Raw genomic sequence first — 24,715 nt, 5'->3', positions numbered from 1 at the left:
TTAGGTTACAAAAGACTCAGGGCTTCTGACTTGCTTTGTTTGGGATCATTTGCTTTTGGGGGATGTCAGATGTCATGGTCCTTAAGTAGCTTTATAAAGAAGCATGTATCACAAGAAACAAAGGACTATAGCCAATAGTTGTGTTGATTTCAACCCCATTCAAGCCTTCAAATGATTGCCTGACAGCAACAAGAGAGACTCAGAATAGCAGCAGTCCAGTCAAACTGCTTTCAGATTCCTGACCTTGACTGTATGCTAGTTAAAGCTTATAGTTTTATGCCAGTAACTGATACATGAGTATACAGAAGTGAATTGTTTACTAAAGTCTGCTACAGATGTTATGCATGAGGTTTGGGTGTCTGTTTTATGTAGAGGAGAGCTCATTTTCTGAGAGATAGAAGTCTATTTCAGAATTGTGCTGTTCTATTATGGGCTCTTGCACTAGACAGCCAGGATTTCATTACTGACTTTTCCACAAGCTTCGTGGCTCCGGACAGTTTACTCAACCTCTCCATCATCAGTCCCCTCATTTTCAAGGTGAAGATAAGACTTAACGGTTATAAAGTGCTGATCAGAGTGTCTGGGACATGGTAAGCCTAAAATAAACATCAGCTCTTTCAACTATTTCTGGAGTTACATTACCTTGCACTCTGATGGTGATTTTAATTAATGAAACACTCTGTGTATATTATCAGACACCATGAAACCTGATTCAACATAGGCTCAGTGCGTGAACTTTCAAATCAAACTGAAGTCAGAGTAATCTCCGTTTGGCTCTTGGCAGCCCGACCTCAGGCCTTGTCTTGAGACTGCAGCACTAATGATCATGATGGTGTTTACTCTTGGACAAACTTAAATGCCTTAGCATGAGCTAAATTATTACAATGCTTGTATTTTCTCCAGCTTAAATGTCAGTGAATGTTTTTTCTCATAAGTTCTTCATGGAAAAGTAGCTAATTTTAGTTAACAGGTGAGATTAACTTCTCAATAGTCTGAGATGTTACCTGTCCTTGTCTACAATAAGCTTTCACCTACTGGTGATTGTGATGCTAATTGTATACATACTTCAAGCAGCTGGCACGTATCTGAAACTTGAAATGTCCCAGCAAAAAGGAATTTTCAATTTATAAACACTTATCTCAGAACTATCAATTGGCTTGGAAAGTAAATAGTATTGTTCCTGATCATGTCCAATTCCATTATACCCATGAAATTTCAAAATCACATGGTTACTCAGTAATATTTGGGTTAATAATGTGTGCTTCATGAAGTGCAAATGAGTCACAGCCATCCATTAGTTTGGAATGTTAAAAATAATTTTTAGACACCTGGCATAATAGTTTAGTGGCTGAAGTCCTTGCCCTGCATGCACCAGGATTCCATATAGGTGCCAGTTCGTGACCTGGCTGTTGTATTTCCCATCCAACTCCCTGCTTGCAGCCTGGGAAAAGGAGCAGAGGACAGCCAAAGCGTTGGGACCCTGCTCCCACGTGGGAGACTAAGGGGAGTTTCCTGGATCCTGGCTTCAATTCAGAATTAACTGAGGAAGACATCGAGAAAATGGGGGACACAGAATCCATAAGACTCATTTTAAAGATTCTGATAAAAAATGAGAAGCTCATGCAAGACTTCAAAGAATTTAAGGAAGCAATAAAGCAAATCAAGGCTGATGTATTACAGTAAAGAACACAGTGGAGCAAATTAAAAGTACAGTGGAGAGTCTCCAAAATAGGATGAAGCAAGCAGCAGAAAGAATCTCAGAATTGAAAGATATTTCCTGTCACCAGGGGGAAGCAAACAAAAAGCTGAAAGTAGGGCTGGATCAAGCCAAAAAAGTATTCAAGAAGTGAAAGACACTATTAAGAGGCCAAATATAAGAGTTATGGGAGTCCCAGAAGGTGCAGAAAGAGAAGCTGAGTTTGCAAATGTATTTAATGAAATAATCAAGGAAAATTTCCCTAATCTGGAGAAAGAAATGGGAAACAAGATCCAGGAGGGGCACAGAACTCCCAACAGGCTTGATCAAAAGTGATCTTCACCAAGACACATGATAATCAAGCTCTCTTCAGTTGAACATAAGGAAAAGATCCTTAAATGTGCACGAGAAAAAAATCAATTGACATATAAAGGAATGCCAATTAAACTCACCGGAAATCTCTCACAGGACACTCTACAGGCAAGAACAGAATGGGGTGACATATTCCAGATTCTAAAAGAAAAGAATTGTAGGCCTAAGATAACATACCAAGCAAAGCTTTCCCTTGTCTTTGGAAATGAAATAAAATTCTTCCATAGTCAAGAAAAGTTAAAAGAATTTGCCTCTTCCAAGCCTGCCCTACAAATGATACTTCAAGATGTTCTCTTGACAGAGAAGAGGAATAGCACCTACCAAAACCAAAGGCAAATGGGAAGAACATCCCAGTAAAATGACAACAGAAGACTAAACAAATGAACAACCCATTCCTAAAATGACAGGACCAAAGTACCACCTATGTATATTTAACTCTGAATGTAAATTGCTTAAGCTCAATCAAGCATCATAGATTAGTAGACTGGATTAAAAAACAAAACCCATCTGTTTATTGTCAGGAGGAGACACTTCAACAAAGATCAGCGGAAACTATATCACATGGATTTTGTTGTTTTCTGTTAGTTTCATCTCTTCAAAACACTTTCTTCTGATTGTAACATTCAATGACTCGTAGATCATACAGCAGCATCATTTTCTGCAAGAAGGTTCTTGATTTTCACTTCTTCAGCTACACGTTAGTCATTTAGTAGCATGTTATTTAATTTCTTGGTGTTGTTAATTTCTTTTTTCTCCCAAATGTTGATTTTGTTTTGTGGCTCTTCATTTAAGGGGATGTATAATAGCTGTGTAACAGAAACTGTCATATCTAGTAACATGTTATTTAACTTCATGGCATTGTAAATTTCTATTTTTCTTTCTATTGTTGATTTTGTATCATGACTTTTCATTTAAGGGGATGTACAGTAGTTGTGAAATGGAGGCTAGCATCCAGATGTGAGGATGCAGTGTAGTATGTATTTCTGCTTCCAGACCAAGATGAACTTACAATGAAACTGTTTACTATATCTTGACAATAGGATGCTGGACTCTTTGCCATTGTCCATGCCCGCAATGATGAACATATGATTGAGTATGAAGAACTATATTTTAGTAATGATATAGAGGAACTAGGTAGGGGGGAGGGAATTGGGGAGGGGATAAGGGAATATGGAACTGTATCATAAAATGATAATAATAAATGTAATTTTTATATTTAAAAAGTGGTAAGAATAAAAGGAAAGCTTTTTAAAAAAAGCTGTATGCACTTTTAAAATACAGAAAAGAACTTCAGTGTTCAAGAGGCACAGTGAATCAAAAGCAGACAACTTGGCACCCTTTGTTTTGTGGGGAGGGAACTATGCTTCATTAAAACTGACACTATTTAGAAAACCACAATGTCACCTCTAATCACAGTACATTTTGTCTGAAGCTAATCTGTTCACTTCAAAGATTTTACTGAAATAACTCACACAATGTTTTGTCATTTTTAGTAGGATAAAGCCTTTAGCAACTGCATTTCAAATCCTTTCTTGATGTAAATTGTAGAAATGATGAAGATAGAAAATCGTTTGTAAAAACTACTCTAGTAAGAAAAAGATTTTGCAACAAACTATTATGGTTTCATTTTCCTATAAATAGAGATAATGGAAATTTAAGCTTTATAGGGTTATGAAGATGAGTTGCCAGTTTGAGTTAATATTACTAAAGGATTTAGATCAGAGCCTTGTACAAAATTCATGCAATGTATATATTTAAGTGCATAAATGCAGTAAGTCTTAGGCTGCAATAATGAAAGGTAGGCTTAAATGTTAGTGATGATTTGTTAGAAGACAGAATGAAGTAGGACTATAAAAGCATCAGAACATTTATTTGGGTAATTACATATATTTGCTGACCCAAATTAGACAGTTCTACAAGGTCTTATAAGCAGAATATAACACCTGATGTTTTCCTTGAGTATTAAAACTGCTCTTCTCAGTGTTTGGATTTCACATCTCACTGCTTGGTCCTAAGAGAGACTTTTCTTCATCTTGATTTTTCTTATCAAGGTCTCGATAAGTGAATGAATCCTGGACTTACTATTTTGCCTACTAAAATACTATAATTTTCACATGGTACATACTCACTCACACTTACATAGGGAGGACTGTCTCCTAGCATGAATGTTGAACAAGTTTATACTAAAGTTGTTGGTTGCTAGAATTCACTTACGCTCTGGGTGACAATTTCATTAAAGGTAGCAGTAGTTGGGTATTCTGGTTGTTTATGCAATAGATTTAAACTTCCTGCAATAATTGAGCAAGTCATATTTGCCTTAGCCACTAATGTTTACAAAGCACTTTTGCTATAGATTATTTAATTTGGTTTTCAAAACAGCCATGTAAGTCTTTGATATTTTTTACTTTTATTCTAATCAAGTACAAGGATATTGAGCCTGAAACTAGATCACCTACTTAAACATCATTACTATTTTTTAAGTGTCCTAGACTTTTTTTTCCCATCTTACTTTCTTTTACTTAAGGTTTCAATATTAAAGCCAGGATCACAGCAAAAAATTAAACGGAACATAGGAAGCACTCTCCAAGATTTAGGAATAGGAAAGACTTAGAAAAGACACCAAAAGCAAAGGCAATCAAAGCCAAAATGAACAAATGGGACTACATCAAGCTAAAAAATTTCTGTACAGCAAAGGAAGCAATTAACAAAGTGAAGAAGCAACCAACAGAATGGGAGAAAATTTTTGCACACTACACAAGTGATAGCGGACTAATATCCAGGATTTACAAAGAGCTTCAGAAACCCAGGGATGGTTAAAAAAAAAAATCCTGGGAAAAAATGGGCAAAGGAAATGAACAGACTTTTTTTTTTAAAGAACAGATTCAAATGGCTAACAGACATATGAAAAGCTGCTCCAGCTCTTTTCAATGGGATGCTGGACTGTCTGACATTGTCTGTACCAGCAATGTCAGGCACACTTAAATAAGAGACTGATGGAATTATGACTCTGTATGAAGGACTTTACTATTGTAGCAAGAGGGGGAAAAGGTGTCAGGGGATGGGAGTTTTGGGGGGGGGGAGATCCCAGTCTATATGAAATTATACCACAAAAATCAAACATGCAAGATTTAAAAAAGGAAAAAATAGTTAAAATCTAAGATTTGGGAAACATGGAATAGGTGACCAGTTTCTTAACACTGTACAGGATTTAGAGTTCTTATTCTGACTACATTTGTGAACTGGGAATGGACAACTTACAACTTCTTGGGAAAGTTAGGATGCAATGATGTGGAAGTTCTTTACATTCTTTGAAAAATAGGCTCAGTACTTAATTTCCCAAGGAATTATAACAGCTATTTTAGTATATATATTGTGTAAAACTCACCTGTCACTGTGCTGCTGAGCTACTAGCTTATTTCTACAATTATTCTGTTGAAGAGGGAGGAAGATCAAAAGGCATCTAGAATAGAAAGGCCTGGGATAGCAGTGGACAAGGCCTGTACCAAGGCACTAAAACTGGAGGTACATGAGTGAAGCAATTTGACTATTAAGAAGGTCTATATCCAGGGCAGGAGGCAGAACTGACCCAGCATTTAAAACCACCAGTGTGTGAATAACTGATTGAGGTGACAGACTGTGCCAGACCCCGTATTGGCAAGCACACAAGAATCAGATCTGGGATCACCTCAGATGAAGTTTTTTGGGGGTTTCCCCCAACTATATAGCTGGACTCTGCACCCCAACCATGGAGAGAATAGAAGCTTCCATGGTCTAATTGTGGAGTGGATGTGTCAGAACTGGGCCTCCTCAGTGGCTTAGAAGGAGCATATCCAGGTGCACATGGAAAACATGGCAGTACATTGGAGTCTGCAGAGAACACCTGGTACCACAACAGAAGACAGAGGATAGAACAAATTGATCAATTACCCCAGCCAAGTGTTGGCATTGAATATCTGGGTAAATGGAGACTCTTAGGTGGACTATGTCAACCAATGGATTTTTGGAGAGCTTGCATCATGCTTGGAGTGGTGAGATGGCAGTAATTCAAAACTGTTGAACTATTGAAAGTTCTTGAGTAGGACCCTCAGAGCATGCTCCATATCAGGGACTCTGGGGTGGTGTCTTGTGGCTGGACCCAGGGTGCAGAAACATTTGGGAGGCTGGGTGTGGCTTCTCGCCTTATCTCTCCCCTCCCCCCAGAGGCAGGAAGGAAAAAAAAGAGAATGTGGTAATGAAGATCTCACCCATTTCCCACAGCCTTTGACCCTTAATCCCCTAATCAACTATATGTACAAATCATCAAAAAAATAAAAATAATTATTAGGAATAAAAAAGTTCTATATCCAATACTAATGTCATATGACATTATATAAATGTGAAGCTCAGATGATTTTCTGTGTGTGTGTGTGTGTACTTCCAAAAGTTTGTGGAAATTTAACTTCAAAAGATATTTATTTGAGTGCACAATATTTTAATATCCATGTGTGGGAAAGGTTTTCAGAAAGCTCGTGTTGGTTCAGGTGTTTTGCAGAGTAAGTAAGATGCTCCTTGGGATGTCCCCTTCTATATCAGAGTGCCTGGGTTTGAATTCTGGCTCAACTTTTGATTCTTGGTTCCTGCTGATGTGCACCCTGGGAAGCAGCAATTATGACTGAACTACTAAGAATCTTGCCACCCACACAGGAAGTCTGGATGCCAAGCTTTGGCCTGGCCTGGCCCTGACAGCTACCCTGTCATGGGGCATGACCTAGTACATGTAAGACATTGCTCACTCTCTGTCTCTGTTTCTGTCTCCTTCCTTTTTAAAAAGACTAAAATAAATAAAATTAAAAGTTCATGGAAAGTATACATCATACAAAAAAAAATCCTATGGATCGATTGCAATTGTATCATCAAATAAACTTTTTAAAAAAATTTCATTCCCCATAGAATTTTTGAAGGTCCATCCTATATATACACTTGTGAATACTTTGGAGCTTCTTCAAATGAGGCCATATATAACAAATATTTTATATAAAGATTGGGGCATTCTAGAAAATAATAAGATTGCCCAGCTTTGAAAGATATATGTGTAAGACACATTCTTATGGCTTGTAACTTTCGTTTGTTCACTAAGAACCATAACAAACCCTAAAATACGAAGTTCTGACAAGGCTAATTGGGGGACACATTGTTCTAAAAGTCTCATTATAAAATATTAACTCATCATTCATTGTTTTTTTTTTCTCTTGAAGTCTTTCTGCTTTTGCACTTCCCCTTTCTTTCTGATACCACTTAAAGTATTTATTATTTCCCTGCAATAAAACTTACCATATTTCTTTTTCCATTCTTTACACAGATACTTTGGGAGTTTGGTTTTGAGGCCAGAACAGACATGGGCAGGGAATGACTAGTCTTTATCTGTCTTCAATTCCAAGCAGAGTGTTTGGAACTCAAGTATTCAATGAACATATTTGATCCCATTGAATTCATTATGTGTGGATGTTCACAGAGCTGAAAAACACCCAGTGTGCCCGACTAAGGGGAATGGAGATATGAGACAACCATTGCTGGGTTTTTATGCAGAAATTTTGCTGATCTGCTTTACATATTAAGGGGGATCTTAAGTTATGTAAAGACTATAAATTAGAGAATTTGACTATCACATCTCTCTAAAATTCGCATGCTGAAACCTGCCTCCCAGATGTTAGCTGAAGGACAAGGAGCCTTGGGGGGTGATTAGTGGATGCTGGTGGAGTCCGCAGGAATGGGATTAGCGTTCTTATAAAAGAGATCCCAGAGAACCCTTTCCCCCTGCTGCCATGGAAAGACACATCAAGAAGATACCACCAATGGACCAGAAATCAAGCTCTCACTAGACATTACATCTTTTGGTGCCTCAACCTTGCACTTCTCAGCCTCCAGAAATGTGAGAAATAGATTCATGTTGTTTATAAGCTAACCAAATAGTGGTATTTTATTACAATAGCCTGAAGAGACAAAAGAAAAGACAAGAAGGAAGGACAAGATAGAATAAAGGAAGAGACCAACATAAAGGTCAGAAAGAAAGGGCTTTGGAAACTGTGTGATGGAACACCAAGTATCTCTTCCTGGATGTGATTTGAGGCTCAATAACTGATTCCTAACATATCCCATACAAATAGGGATAATGGATTACTTGGTTTTATGTGAGAGTATAAGGAAGGGCAGAAAAGGAGCCTGCTGCTTGGGAGGGAGATGTTTGCAACCACATCCCTGATGAAGCAAGGTTGAGGCTCCTGGACATAGTCGAACGTGAACAGTCATCGTTTTCTCTCAGAGTTAGTTCCTGTCAGGGAATGAGCTCTTGAAACTGGATGAACATTTCATCTCCCTGCCTTCGGCCAGGTCATTCTGACCACTAGACACCAATGAGGCTATGGTCTACTTGTCTGAGATCCTCATCTGTCTCACCTGAGATCAAAACATGTCTAAATGTTTTCCTCTGAGGGGAAACAACGTTGGCAGGCTCTGAAATTGCTTATTTAAAATCAGATACAAATTTTCTTTTAGGACCAGCTCAAGATTTCCCAGAATTTACAGAATTGCTGAAAATGCTATTACTAGCAGATTTTTACTTTATTCTGATAGTAGCTTGTGAAATTCTAAAATACAAAATTGCAACATTTCGTATAACTGGGAATGATATAAGCACCATATAAAATTAGAAAACACTTGGAAGTACAAAAAAGACACTAGAATTCAAATATCTATCTGAATAGCAGTGCATTTATAAGCTCAATCTAAATACTTGTGGTAGAATTAATGCTTATATCTCACAAAAATTCATATTTTGAAAGCTAACATCTAATGTGTTGGCATTTGGATGTGGTGTTTGGGAAAGTAATATGATTGTGAGGGCAGAGAACTTATGAATGGAATCAATGCCCTCATGAAAGAGAGCCCGGACAGCTGCCTTGCCCCTGTCACCATGAGAGACACTGTAAGAACAAGGCTGTCTGCAAACCACAGGGTGGGCTTTCATCAGACATTGTATCATGGACCACCTGGTCTTGGATTTCTGTCTCCAGAATTGTTAGAAAAGCATTTCTGTTTTCTAAAAGCTACTCACTTTGCAGTATTTTGCTATAATAGCTGCTCAAATAGCCCAAGATCAAATTCAAACATATCTTATTTAATTCTCATGACATTTCAATGTGGTAGGAACAAATAGTCTTCCCGTTTGACAGATGAGGAAAATGAAGTTTCAAGATGTTAAAAGATGATTAAATTGCTACAGAAACTCATGGAATAGTCAGAATTGAAGCAAATGTATTTATTATTCATGCATAATTTTAAATTCTGGTTTGTGATTCTTTGCTGTTAATCTCTAAATAGTGTTGTGAATATGTACACATATAGGAGCATATATGCAAATAATTGGGGTTATATTGCACATAGTTGAAAGAAATCTCTTGTTTTAACTGCTTATAAATACTTCTGGATGTCATTTTTTCCTGTGACCAATTTTGGAAAGTGATATTACCTTATATTGTAAAATATAATTTTTCTAAAATATTATTAGACATTAAAAAACTGAAATATTTCTCATAACAACATACCATTCTTATCATATTTTGTGATCTTTGTCATGAATTATGTGTGACAGTTATGCAATATTATATATCATCTGATTTCAAAAAACAGTATGTATATAGGGTTACCTATGAAGCAAATACAATAAAATGTTAAAGTTGCTAAATGTATATGTGCTTATTTTCTTTGTGCAATTTTACTACTGGAATATGCAGAACCAACCTTTTTTTTGAACATGTACTATTTAAAGAGTATTTAAGATATGTTCCTAGAAGAGAATGGTTTAGTTACATGATAAGCATATGCTTTAAGGCTCTCAATATATATCGGGCAAGCTGATCCACAGAACTGTTGCAGTTTTCCCTCTAAATGAGGAGTCTGTGAACCATAGCCCACAGACCAGATCTGGCCTATTGCCTACACTAGGAAATAACAGTTTGTTGGAAGACATCCATCTCCATTTACGTGTGACTGCTTTTGTGCTGCAACAGCATATTGGACTGACTGCAAGAGACCCACTGAGCTGGAAATATTTACTATCTTCATTTTTCTTGAAAATACTTACAATCTCCATTCTAATGGATTAGGAAAATACACACTTTCTTATGTTCTTACCAGTCTTACCAGTCAGTGTTGAAAATAATTATGCTCACTGGTCCATTTGCATTTCTGCTTGTGTACTTTATCTTTTGTGATGTGTTATTACTTGTTTGTGCCATTTTGATTGTAAGCTGTTCATAAATTAAAGATATTTATGCATTACCTCATGTATACATTTATATTTCCCATTTGTTTTTTATATTATTTATAATAGCTAGTGATGAACAAAGGGATTTTATTATCTTGTGGCAAATGAGACAAATCTTTTTATTTAGGATGCTTTTTACAATCAAGCTATGCTGAGAAAGCAATGTTTTTTTTTTTTTAGTTGGCATATTACCTGGCTTTTAAATAGTTTATTTATTGTTTGCTTATTCATATATTGTTTTTAAATCTTCAGTTCATTTGGATTATATTTGCATGTGAGTGAAAATGCTAAACTATTTTAGTAATTCCTGACACATTATTATTCCAGTGTCTTTGTGGGATAACTTATTTTCTACTGATTGACAATTCTGCCATCATTGCATGTTAAAGTATGATTTCTGTTAGTGTCTGATTCTGTCCTTTCTGTGCCAGCTCACTTATTCTGTCTGCTCTGATAGAATTATCCAAAGTTCCTGCTTTAATTGAAAAGTATTCTTTCATTACATGTATATAGTTTTTATCTCTTCCATCTTATTTGTAATTTAAATGAAGTTACAATCACTTTTACAACTTACAAAATAACCAAATCTAAATGGAAATTCATTACAACAATAATTAGTTTGAGAGCAAAACTAAAATATTTACCCTATTCAGTCTTTAAATTAAGTCAGGTTCCTTTTATATTCCTGATAAATATTTATAATTTATATCTGGCACATATTTTCAAGTATTCATTACTAGAGATATTACATTTTCTCATGCTAATAAATTCTATCTCATTACGTTATCTGCCCGCATGTTTTTGGTATCTAAGAGGGCGAGCTGTCATTTTTTTTAACACACACAGCATTTATGTATTCCCTTAACACTTTAAAGTTCTTTGTCAGTAGATTTATTTCCTAAGATGACAGTCTTTCAAATTATTTTACTTCTGATTTAATCTTTTAATATAGCATTCAGAAATTCTACACAGTGTCAAGAAAATAGCAGTAGCTATACGCATATTGTGTGCTAATTGCTTCCCAATTTAACACAAATTCACTAATATTTCTCAGTTGATTGATGGAATTATCAAAATACCCTTCTAAGATAGTGCCAGATTTGATTTACTGTCACTTTATATATTATTTTACACATATATTTCTGGTGACAATGAGTTGTGCTTTAATTTTTATTTTGCATTTTTATGTGTGGTTATCCAGTTAGTTAACACCAGCATAGTAAAGTGAGCTCAGCAAATTAAACAATTTTAAAAAGTCATTTTGGAGAGTTGATATAGCACGAGAATCACCTTAAAGTTTAACAAAGCATAGTAAAGGTTTTTAGGGGATAGGGTTTTTGTTTGTTGTTGAGTGGCTAATGATGTTTGGTAATTGTTTTGGCTTGTTAGTAGATTTTTACAAAAACGTTTTTTGAGTTTTTGGAGAGTTGTACTAGTGTGTCAAGTCACAATATGATGAAGAGACTGGGTGTCCAACTTGAGAAGGGTGGAACTTACATGTATGCTTTTTCTTAAATATTTTTCCACTCTCAATAGCTCCAGACGTGTGCTATTCCAGACAGCTTCTGCTTTATTCCTTCTGGATGACTTTTACTTTTTACTGAGAAAAAGAGAAGACACAGAGAAGGGGACTGGGAGCATGCTTCTACAATAGGCTTACAATTCATGTAAGTTTCTAAACTTTACTTCTGTTTTCAGAGTTATGTGGTATGTTAGACTTGATAGAAGCACCAACTCTTAGGCACTTTGGAACATTAATTACAAGTCAGTCAATGGAAATAACTTGGAACTGCATCCATTGAGTACAACTTGTTGCATAGTCTCCTGGGACTCTCGTGTGCTGTATCTGCATGCTTGTTTAAGTACTGGCTACTCCACTTCTGATACAGCTCCCTGTTACTCTGCCTGGAAAGTAGCTGATGATGGCCCAAGTACTTGAATCCATGCCGCCCAAGTGGAAGACCTGGAAGGAGTTCCTGGCTTCAGCTTGGCCCATCCAGCTATTGCAGGTACCTAGACAGCAGATACAAAGTCCTCTCTGTTCCTCTCTTTCTCTCATCTATTTATCTCCATTTCTGTCAGTCTTTCAAATAAATAAGTTAAATATTTTTTTAAAACTCCAAAAAACAGAAATAAATAATATTCACAAAATGTATATTCCTTGACATTACATGGAAATCTCTGTTCTATGTTATCAAATATTATCATTAAATGCTACCTATTGAACTACCCAGAATAATTGGTTAGATACAATGGAAAGTGAAATTAGATTATGATGTCAATGTGAATGAATAATAGACAAAACAAAAATCAAGAAACAATAGATTTAGCAGTCTATTTATCTAGAAATGTAATAAGAAACATTTAGAGAATTTTCATTTATTTGCTTTGTGTGTGTATGTGTGTGACCCAGAACTTGACTTTGTTTTCTTTGTAACATGCAATCCCATCTGCTTGACTGGGATGTGAGGTTTCTGGGGACTTGGGCTGAAGCAAAGAGAGAAGAAAGCCTCATGGTAATGAGACAGCTCACCACCTACCACATCTAGGAATTCAGCTCTGCGTTGATCATCTTTTTTTCTATAATTAGACTTACAAGAATCTGAATGTCACCTGTGGATGCCAAATATGCTCTGTAACACGTTTCACATCCTTATCTGCAGAGATAGTGCATCCAGGAAGCAGCCAGCTTTAAGAATGTGCAAGTTCACACCACTGAGTTGCTGAGAAATCCTTTAGCTCTAAGTAACTGTCAGAGTGAGCTATATTTGCTCTCCTGACTGACACGTAAGAGGAGTTCAAGAAGTCAGTTATTTTTCTTTCCATTATTACAAATGTGACTGCAAATAGAAGCAAAACTCGGGGTTTTCAAGTGCGTGGGTGAAGAAATCAAAGTGAGGGGCACCTGCCACAGAGGGCATGGTTAATTAGCTGGGAGATTCCATGGGCTGGCCTTTCCTGAGCAGTTGAGGCTATCAAGCCAGCCAGGGAGGTTTAGATTAGTCCCTGAGAAGGAAAGCCATTCGCAAAATGCTTTCCTTCAGCAACATGGCTGGCCTGGATAATCTCATTACGACAGACCACTCTTCTGCACAATTTTAATTTAGTCATAGTCTCCAAGATATTTCTTCAGGCTTTGACATTTCCTGGGAGTAATTTGAAAGAGTGGAGGCATAATCAAGGAAATGAAATATTTCTACTTCTCTACTAACTTTAGAACTGTGGGGCGGAAAAATGCCAAGGCTGAAACCTTGCAGGAAGGCTTAATGTTCCCAGAAGAGCAGCACTTGCCACTTGATGAGAGCAAGAGGGAGAGACGGAGACACATCATGAAACTGTGCACATGGTTAGGAACATTGTGAACCTCAAAACATGATCTCAATATTGAGTTTAGATTTATTTCATGGCCTCCAACATGGCATGAATTTAGCCCGGGATCTTGGTGCTTATGTGTATAAGTAGGATCCTATAAAAGTAGGCTTTTTAATTTTATGACTTTCAATATGTTGGTAGCTAATGTTAGACAACTAGAGGCTAGACTAAATAGTGGTGAGGTGAAGGGGCTAGTGTAGCAAACAGAGCAGGGCACATGGAAAGTGAACCTTACCTCCAAATCAATGTGAATTTTTCAGAGAAGTTGCATGAAATTAGTGCCACTGGTGCATATGCTAAAATAACACTAGACCGTTGCCTCTGTCCCTCCCTTCGATGCCTCCTCCCTTGTGAGGAAAGCCATGATTGGTACTGCTTCGGCGCTGAGTGATGACGGGAACAGGTTAATCTTGCATAGAGTAGTGAACTTGGCATAGGTTCATTCTGCTGATAAAGATGTGAAACGCAATATTCCATTCTTTTTGTCCTGTTTTCCTCCAAATTCAGGAAAGTCTTGTTTTCTTTACTCTTTACCTTCGACAAAGGCTTGTACACTTTATCAACAGTGACGCTATAGACTGAATCAATCTCTCTAGAACAGTGTTTTTGAACTGTAGGTCCCGACCTATTAGTGGGTCTTGAAATCAATTAAAAATCACTGGCTTGAAACCAGTAAGAGAGAGAGAGAGGGGGAGAGGGAGAGAGAGAGAGAGAGAGAACCTGGTACACATCTTTCAAGAACAGGGTTAATGCATGCAAACTTGAATACTACATAAAAAATACATTCCTTAATGTGAAACGCTGATACGCTGATAGCACTAAGGGCTCGGTGCTTGGCATAGCAGTTAAGATGCTGATTGGAACATCCACATTCCATGTTGCAGCACCTGGATTCAAGTCCTGGCTCCAAGTCCTGATTCCAGCTTCCTCTCAGAGTGGAACTGGAGCTGGGTGGAGGCAGGTGGGAGGCAGCGATGGCTGAAATTGTTGGGCCATTGCTACCTTTTGGATGGAGTTCCTGGATGCCCCCTCAGTCTAGAACAGCCTGGCTAGTGCAGGCATTTCAGATTAGCAGGTAGGAGGTTTCTCTTTCACTTTTCCCTCACGCACTTCTCTTGCTTTCATTTTCAAATTAATTATTTGGTTAATTAAAACTGAAGATTGAAACATGAACTGAGTCCTCTTAGAGAAGAAGAAGAAATGAAAATACTGCCAAGAGATGAAAGGGGATTGTTGATATTTGGTCAGGAGTCTTGAAGGGTCATGGCTATAATGTCCTATGGAAATGTATCTCACTTTGTGATGATAGTTCTGCTTCCAGACCCCTTGGGTTGCATTAGTTTCTGCCTGCTCTTCAAAATTGACCCTTCAGACATTTCTTTTTAATTTTTCAAAAAGACATTTTAGGAGCTGGGGCCGTGGTATCATAGATTAAGCTGCTGGCTGTGGTTCTAGTATTCCATATGGGTGCTGGTTCAAGTTCTGGCTGTTAATATACCTGTTAATATACCTACAGGCATATGTTAATATAACTGGGGAAGCAGCAAAGGACAAGCCCTGGACTCATATAGGAGACTGAGAAGAAGTTCCTGTCCTGCGTTTGGCCAGGCCCATCCCCAGCTGTTGTAGCTTTTGGAGGAGTGAATCAGTGGATGAAAGACCTCTCTTTCTCCCCTGTTCTTCATGTAGCTTTGCCTTTCAAATAAATAAGTACTGAACAATTTTAATATACATAAAACATACATATTTATGGAGTATTTTGTGATGTTTTGATACATGACAACGTTGTGTAATGTGCAGTCTAAATACCTACCTAAAAATGAGATTGCTGAGTCATGGTAGTTTTACTTTTTAGGTTTTTTAGTTATTTGCATATTGCTTTTGTCAATGATTGTATTAATTTGTGTTTATGCCAGTGGTGTGTTAGAGTTCCTTTTCGTCTACCTCCTTTCCCACATTTATTAGGCTTTGTCTTCTCTTGCAATGACCAATCTAAATGGGTGAGGTAGTATCCCATTCCAGCTTTGACTTGCATTTCTCTGATGATGAGTGGTGTTGAGCATTTTTCACGTACTTATTTTCATATGTATGTAGTCTTTGACAAATATCTGTTTAGATCGACTTCTCATTTTAAATCACACTCTTTATTTGCTTTGGAGTTGCTTGAGCTACTTTTGGCAGACAAAGATCTTCCAAGTGCCGATTTACTCCAGAGATGACTAAAATGACAGAAGCTACACTGGTCTGAAATCAGGAAGTAGGAGCTTCTTAAGGGTCTCCCATATGGGTACAGTGGCCCAAGCAATTGGGCCATCTTCTATGCTTGCCAATGTACATCAGCAGGGAGTTGAGCCAAAAGAGGAGGAGGCAGATCTAGAACTGGTACCTATAGCTTTGGCTTTTCCCAGCAATACCAGAGTAACCCCATTGGCCTCTTGGGTTACTTTAATATTTTGAATATTATCCCTTGATCAGATATAGCTTGAATGTATTTTCTCTCAATTAGGTTACTGTCCCTTCACTGTTGGTTAATACCTTTGCTGTGCCTAAGTGCCTTAGTTTGATATGATGCCATTTGTCTTTTATTTGTTCCTGTACTTTTGGGTCCTCTTCTAGAAAAATCTTTGCCTATTCCAAAGTCTTGAGGAATTCTTCAGTGTTTCCTCCTGGTTGTTTTGGAGTTTTAGTTCTTACATTTGGATATTTAATCCACTTTCAGTTGATTTTTTTGTACCTGGGGAGCTTTAGATTTAGAGCTTTAGTTTCTTCCTTCTGATTGTGTATATAAAATATTCCCAGCTCAATTTGTTAAAAAGACTATCCATTTACAATGTATATTCTCAATATTTTTGTCAACGATCAATGGCCATAGATATGAGAATTTTCTTACAAGTTCCCTGTTTTCTTTCATTGATCTATGGATGTGTTTTCCTGCCAGTATCATGCTGTTTTAGTCACCGGTTTTCTAGTATATTTCCCTTAAAAATTAATTATTTTTTATTGGAAAGGCAGATTTACAAAGAAGGAGAGGCAAAGAGAAAGATATTTCATCTGCTGGTTCACTCACCAAGTGGCCACAACGTCCAGAACTGAACCAATCCAAAGCCAGGAGCTTTTCCCAGGTCTCTCAGGAGGGTGTAGAGTCCCATCCTTGAGTGTTTTCCCAGGCCATGGGATTTGGGGTGGGGAGACGTATGGGAGGTGCTGAATGAAAAGTGGAGCAGCACACAATAGGACCCAGTTGGGATCCTGGTGTTTAAAGGGAGCGGATTAGCCAACTGAACCATTACGCAGAACTGCAATATATTATCTTAAGTTGAGCGATGTAATGTCTACTGCTTTATTTATCTATTTGTTTATTTTTGCTGAAGATTGTATTGGCTATCAGATCTTTTGTTCTATACAAATTTTAGTAGGTCTTTTTTTCCAGTTCTGTGAAAAATGCCGTTAGGATTATAATCGGGACCACATTGAAGCTGTAAATTGCTTTAAGAATAGTATGCATACTTTTTAATGATACTAACTCTTTCAAGCCATGAGACAGGCTGATTTTTCAATTTTTTTGTGCGTCATCTTCAGTTGCTTTCAGCAGTGGCTTATGGTTTTTATTGTAAAGATCTTTCACATCTTTGGTTAAGCTAGTGCTTAGGTTATTTTATTATTTTTCATGTTATCAATAGTAATATGCTTTCTTAATTTCTTTTTTTCAGCTGATTCACTGATGGTTTATAACAGTAATGCTGATTTTTGTATGTTGACTTTGTATCACATAACTGTTAAATTTATTTAACAGCTTTTTAACGGAGTATCTGGAAATTCATTTATATGTGTGGTAATTCTCTCTCTCTTTCTCTCTCTCTCTCTCTCTCTCTCCATATATATAACCATGTTATCTGCAAATGGTGGAAATTTGACATCTGCATTTCCCGTTTGGGTGCCCTTTGCTTTCTTCTCTTGCCTGATTCACTGGTTAGGACTTCCAGGTTTATGTTGGAAAATGAAATGTTTTTATTTTTCCAGATCTTGGGGGGAAAATCCTCAGCTTTTATCCATTTACTATATTTCTAACTATAGGCTTGTCATGTGTGGCCTTTGATTACATTTAGGCATGTTCCTTCTATGCTTAATTTTTTCACAGTTTTATAATGAAGGGGTTTTGAGATTTACCTGAGGTCTTTTCTGTATCTATTGAGATACTCCTGTGTATCTGTTGGCATGGTGGATCTAACTTATTGATATGGTTATATTAAGCCATCCTGGCATCCCAGAAAAAAATTCTACTTGATTATTGTGTTGAGAAATTTGATTTGGTAGAATTTGGCTGAGGATGTTTGCATCTGCATTCTTCAAGGTTACTGTCCTGTATCTTTCCTTTGTTATTATTGGTCTATCTTTGGCTGTGGTGTCAAAGGATTACTGATACCATAGAATGAGTTTAAAATAATTCTTTTTTCTTTTGTCTTTTAAAAAAAGATTTTTATTACTCATTTTTATTGAAAAGTCAGACATACAGAGAGGAAGAGAGAGGAAGAGAGAAAGATCTTTCGTCCGTTGATTCACTCCCCAAGTGGCCTCAATGGCTAGAGCTGAGCCAGTCCTAGGCCAGGAGCCAGGAATTTTTTCCCAGGTCTCCCCTGCAGGTGCTGGGCCCCAGGACTTTGGGCCATCCCCTACTGCTTTCCCAGGCCACAAGCAGGGAGCTGGATGGAAAGCTGGACTGTCAGGATTAGAACCAGTGCCCGTATGGGTCCCAGCATGTTCAAGGTGAGGACTTAAGCCACTAGGCCACTGTGCCGGGCTCTATTCTTTTACTTATGAAATAATTTATCAAGGATTGATTTTAATTCTTCCAGTGTTTGGTATAAGTTAGCAGTGAGCCCATTTGATCCTGGGATTTTCTTTGATGGTAGAATTCTTAATCACTAACTCAATTTTGCTATGCATCATTTGTTCAGATGGCCTATTTCTTTGTGATTTAATCTTGGTAATGTGTATGTGCCCAGGAATTTGTCTGTTTATTTAGATATTAAACTTTTTTCACATTGTAGTTGTTCAGACTAGTCTCTAACAACCCTTCTTGTGTTTACATGGTTTCAGCTGTAATGTTGACATTTTCATCTATGAATGCATGTATTTGAGACTTGTATTTTTTTATTACTCTAGATAAAGGCCTTTCAACTTTGTTTATCATTTCAAAGAACCACTTATTCATTTCATTGGTGTTTTGGAGGGGTGGGGGTTTCTCTGTCAGTTGTTTGTGTTCTGAATTTTATTGTTTCTTTTCTTCTACTAAAGTGTTCAAGTTTTCTTTGTTTTGTTTTGTTTTTCTAATTCTTTGGTGTGCAACAACTTGAGATCTTTCAAGTTTTTTAATACAGGGGTTGATTGATATAAACCTTTGTGCTGCCTTTCCTGTATCCCAGTGTTTGGGGTTGTTGTATTTCTATTTTTATTAATTTCAAAAATTTTAAAATTTCCTCCTTGGTCTAGTGGTTGTTCATGATTAAGTTGTTTAGTTTCTGTGTATTTCCTTGGTTCCCAATGTTTTATAATTAGAAGAGATGCTCAATGTAATTTCTGACTTGTTTTTTAGTTTGTTGAGACTTGCTTTGTGCTGTACCATAAGATCCACATGGGAGAATGTTCCACGTGCTATTGAAAATAATGTGTGTCCTTCACCAAATAAATGGAATGTTTTGTAGATTTTGCAGGGACATCTGATCTAGGGTACGGTTTAAATCTGTTGCTATTTATTGCCTTTCTGTTTGGATGAACTGCACATTTCTGAATGTGGGGTGGTGAAGTCTTATGCTATTTTTAAAAAATCTTTCTCTCCTTTTAAATCTATTAATATTTGTTATATGTAATTGGGTGCTTTTATATCAGGTACAAATAAATTTTCAATTTTTATTTTCTATTACAGAATCTGACATCTTATCATTATATAACAAATGCCTTTGTTGCTTTTACTGCTTTCATTCCAAACTCTATATTATAGAAGCACAGCTATTCTTGCATATCTAATTTCATCCTTTAACTTTCAGTTAGAGGTGAAAAGATTTTCTTGTAAGCAGCATATAGATGGCTGTTTTTAAAGATTATTCATCCAATTACTCTGTCTTTTTTTAAGATTTATTTATTTTTATTGGAAAGTCAGATATACAGAGAGGAGGAGAGACAGAGAGAAAGATCTTTTGTTTGATGATTCACTTCTCAAGTGGCTGCAATGGTCAAAGCTGAGCCAATTGGAATCCAGGAACCAGAAGCTTCTTCGGGGTCTCCCATGCAGGTGCAGGGCCCCAATGCCATGGGCCATCCTTGACTGTTTTCCCAGGCCACAAGCAGGGAGTTGGATTGGAAGCAGGGCCCCTGGGACATGAATCTGTGCCCATATGAGATCCTGGCACAAGCAAGGCGAGGACTTTAGCCACTAGGCTACCATTCTGGACCCATTACTCCGATTTTTAATTGTGGAAATTAGTGCACGTACCTTTGAGGTAATTATTGGTTGTTCCTAAATTACAATCTTTATTTGAGGTTGAGTAATTTTCTCTAGTTGTGTACTCTGACTAGTTGGTTTTGGTAAGTTGTTTTTTGGTAAGTCTATTATAGATATTTGTTTTGTGGCTACTATGAGGCTCATGAAAGCTTTTTATTGTAACAAGTTATTCTTAAATGATGATAAGTTAACATTGGTTATAATGATTAAATAGGCAAACAAAAAAAGAGATTAGAAGTAATAATAAAGAAATGTTATTCTTGTGTTCCATTGCCTTCCACATTTTCAATCTTTAAAATGTTCTGCTTTATTTCTATGTATAGCTCCCCTATTTACATTTTAACATAGTAAGTATAACACTTTATTTTCATTCTAAAGACATAAATAATTTTTGTACAATATTTGTACTATTGTAGCATTCTGATTTTGTTTGTATACTTATTCTTACCAGTGAATTTTCCCTCTTGCAATGTTTTCTTCCGTTCATTAGCACTTCTTACTTTTGGTTTTAATAAGTGACTTTTAGTAGAGCCAGGCAATCTTCCCCCCTTCAGGCTGCAAGGCTTGCTGCTCTGGGGTGAAGCCATGAACTACCTAACTGAATCTCTTCAGTCCATCAATGAAGTGGCTCTGGAGGATGCCCTGGGCAAGATCATCAGTGCTGTTGTACGAAAGCAGCCTTTGTCTTCAAACATAGTTGAGTGATCTGGCGTAGAAGCAGCAGTCCTGCGGTGCTCAGTCGGTAGATGAAACTACAGAACATATTTTCAATATCATAGGAGCATTTGATATCCCACACTTTGTATACAATACAGAAAGAAAAATGCTTTTCTGTCTGTTAATGACCAACCACCCTGCGCCAAATTTGTTTGGAACAGCAAGAGATAAAGCAGAGCTGTTTTGTGAACGATATCTCATTTTGCACTAGCAAACTCACAGACATGAATTATTTACTCCTTCAGTGATAGGTTCTCAGCCCGATAACAGTAGAAGCAAATTCCAGCTTAAAACAATAGAAACCTAATTGGGTAGTACCTCCAAGATCGGAGATGTGGTTGTCCTTGAAATAACACAATTAAAAGAGGGAAAGTTTTTTCTAGAAGGTTCTACTGGAACAGTACAACTAAAACTTACTAAGGTTCAATTCCACAGTGATCTCTACACAGAGACCTGCTTTGTCCTAGCAGAAGGTTGGTTTAGATCAAGTTGTTTCACATTGATGCCTCTGGATTTCCACACCCGGAGCCCCCTAGTACCATGAAGACATACAGTGGAAATAGTATTTTTTTTTTGGAGGACAATCTAGTACATCAGTGAAGATTTCTGAAAAACTGAAAAAACTAAAAGATGAGAATAAAGATGGCACATGTGTGTTTATATCTAATGTTTTGTTGGCCCAAGTAGAAGTACTAGAAAAACTTCACATGATGTTCTCTCATGATTCACAGGACCTCTAACTTGCTTCATTCTATGTGGTAATTTTTTACCTGCACCACATGGAAAAAGTTAACTTCAAACTTTAAAAGATGCCCTAAAAACTTTGGCAAACAGAATATGTGAATCCCCAAATATTCACCAAAAGGAGTTGTTTTGCGTTTGTACCTGGTCCAGAGGACTTTGTTTTTTTCCATCTTACCCAAGGCCACCACTTGCTGAAAACATCACTAATGAATTCAGACAGAGGGTACCATTTCCAGTTTTTACTAGCAATGCTTGCAGAATTCAGTATTTTACACAGGAAATTACTGTATTTCAAGAAGACATAGTAAGATGTGCAGCAACTCTGTCCCTTCTCCATAAGCACTCTGTAAAGACTGTTGTCACTGGGACATCTGACTCCTCTACCACTTTCCGTCAGCTCATGCACTGGGCCTATGGTTACATGTTAAGACTGGATCCTGTGCCTGATCCACTCATCATTGTAGACAAATAAGATATCTTCATCATGACTAATACTGGATCCCTCTGTGTAAACCCTGGATCTTTCCCAAGAAGTTTTTTTTTTTTTTTAATTTGAATTTTTCTACCCTTCCAGTAAGACAGTAGAAAAGAACAAACTTCAAGGCTTTAGGGATACTTAAATACCATCTGAAGAAATAGAACTCATGCATTTTCTACTTTCTGAATTTTTTCTTTTGCTTTTATTATTTTTAATCTGTATGAAGATGAGTTATTTCACATTTTCCATGGCACAGATTTGGAAGTATGGGGTTTCCCTCCTCAACTCCCTTTTCTTATTTTTTCCCCCTAAATTATTGCAATAGCATATTCATTTGCTTCACAGAAACAGGCTTACCTTCCCATTGTTTAAAGGTGTTATTACTTAACAAGTAGAAAAAGAAAAAAAAAAAAGTAAAAACCTCCCTCAAGTTGCCCCCTGACCACAGTATCTCTCTGCCTTGGTCAAATGGTGGCCTCAGGTGGCTCCCAGGCTGGGGGACCTCTCCTGCTGAGTCAGGCAGTACTAGTAAGTGTCAGAACAGGGTTCAGGTGATTTTAGGATGGACCATGACAGTAGCTAGCATGTGAGAAAATTAGGTCTGGTAGCAGAATCTGTGGGGGAGATATGGGCTCACTGCAATCTCCATTGGCATGCCCAAGAGCTATGGATGGGAACAAGCTTGGCTGGGGAGCTAAGGGGATGCCTCAGCTGGTTTGGGGTTCCCACTGGTGAGAATCAGAGCAATGGACTGGACATGGCTACAGCCTCGCTCGGCTTGGGTGTGGCTGGGTCTGGGGAACACCAGACTGGGCTAGACACCAGCACCCACTGGGACTCATGAGAGCCAGAGTGGGTATAGAATGGGCTGGGCAAGGTCTCGGCGGCTGCTAAATCACATAAAAACCTGTGCCTGGGCATGAATCAGGTGTGGCTGGGCTACAAACCCAACAGTAAGAACCAGAATGGGTGTGGACCAGTTGAGCAAGGCCACTGTTCCTGCCAGGATAAGAGATGGACAAAGTCAATCTAGGCCAAGAATCCACTGGTATGCATAAGATCTGCCACTGGGAGGAGACCTGATAGAGGAATTTGGCAAATTCCTATGTCCAAACACAGTCCCTAAAGGTGAGTTCAAAACCAAGGCAAGGAGCAACCCAGACCATGTCAGGTTACAGTAACCTGCTGGCATACATGTGGGTCATGTCTGGAGACAGACCAGGCTGGGCCAGTTCATAACATCCACTGGAAGATCTGAGAACCAGGACATGTTATAGGAGGGATCAGGTTGAGGCACAACACCAGCCAGTTCATATTAGGGCTGGGACAATGTTCTGACTGGACTGGGCTGGACAGCCACACTCACCAGCAATAGCTGGAACTTGGAGCAGGCGGAACTGAGGCTGTGCAACACGATAGTGAGCCTTGCCAGCCTGTGTTCCATTGGTGCCGGGTTCATGAGTCTCGCAGGTAGGGGATCTGGCAGGGCTTGAGTCACCTGGTCTGGGTCCTTGGGCCTGACTGCAAGAATATGTCCTCCTTAGTGAAAAAAGCAGAGTAGTGGACACAGATCCTGATCCACATAGAGAATATGGCAGCCCATTTGGTGCTGTCGCAGAAGAGGGAAATCAAAGCAAATTGGACAACTATCCCAGCCAAAAAATGACAGCAAAATCCTGGGTGAATGGAGACTTGAGCTCGACTTGGATCTGTGAAATTGACAGCATTTCAGAATTATCCAATCCACTTGAGCAAAACCATTAAAACATGCATCTCCCAGGGACTCTGGGTTTCAGTTGGTGGTTCCCCGTCCCTGGGTACTGGAGCATTTGGGATGTCAGATGTGGCTTCTCTGTTTATCTCTCCCCTTCCCCTAGAAACAAGGAAAATAGCAAATTTGGAAACAATGACTTCACCCACTTTTCCCTAACCCCCAGTCCTTTGCACCATGATTAACTATGTAATCATCATGAAAAAAAAATAAAAACCACATATAATAAAAGTAAACATAATATAAAAACAAGGAAGAGGAAGAAGAGGAGGGGGAGAGATTTTTAGTGGCTGGCACAAGTGGTTTACAGGCTAACTCTCCACAACCAAGCACTGACATCCCATATGGGTGCTGGTTCTTGTCCTGACAGCTGCCTTCCCATCTAGTTCACTGCTTATAGCCTGAGAAGGCAGCTCAACATTGCTCATGTCCTTGGAGTCCTGCACCCATGTTGGAGACCCAGAAAAAGCTTAAGTTTCAAGTTCCTGGTTTCAGATTATCTCTGCTCTAGCTGCTGTGGCCATTTGGAGAGTGAATCAACAGTTGGAGGACCTTGCTTTCTGTCTCTCCTTCTCTCGGTAAGTCTACTTTTCAAATAGAAAAGAAGAAGAAAGGAAGGAAGGAAGGAAGGAAGGAGAGAATATGACTTTTGCCCTATAAGACAGGTCTGGAGGTGGTACATTTTCTCAGATATTTTTTGCCTTGGAACATCTTATCTCTCTTTCATATCTTAATGGTGGTTTTCCTGGGTATAATATTCTTGG

General features: G+C 37.9%; 1 pseudogene; it reads left to right on the top strand.

Annotated features, from left to right (window-relative positions):
- The window catches only part of LOC121158448, a 72,773-nt pseudogene extending 50,451 nt beyond the window's left edge, over positions 1–22,322 (top strand).
- The last annotated feature ends 2,393 nt before the right edge of the window (positions 22,323–24,715 follow it).

The sequence above is a fragment of the Ochotona curzoniae genome, unplaced genomic scaffold, assembly GCF_017591425.1.
Source record: "Ochotona curzoniae isolate NIBS_2020 unplaced genomic scaffold, NIBS_Ocur_1.0 contig_3819, whole genome shotgun sequence".
Taxonomy (NCBI): Eukaryota; Metazoa; Chordata; class Mammalia; order Lagomorpha; family Ochotonidae; genus Ochotona; species Ochotona curzoniae.
The sequence above is the reverse complement of the archived record's forward strand: the minus strand, read 5'-3'. Positions and strand labels throughout refer to the sequence as shown.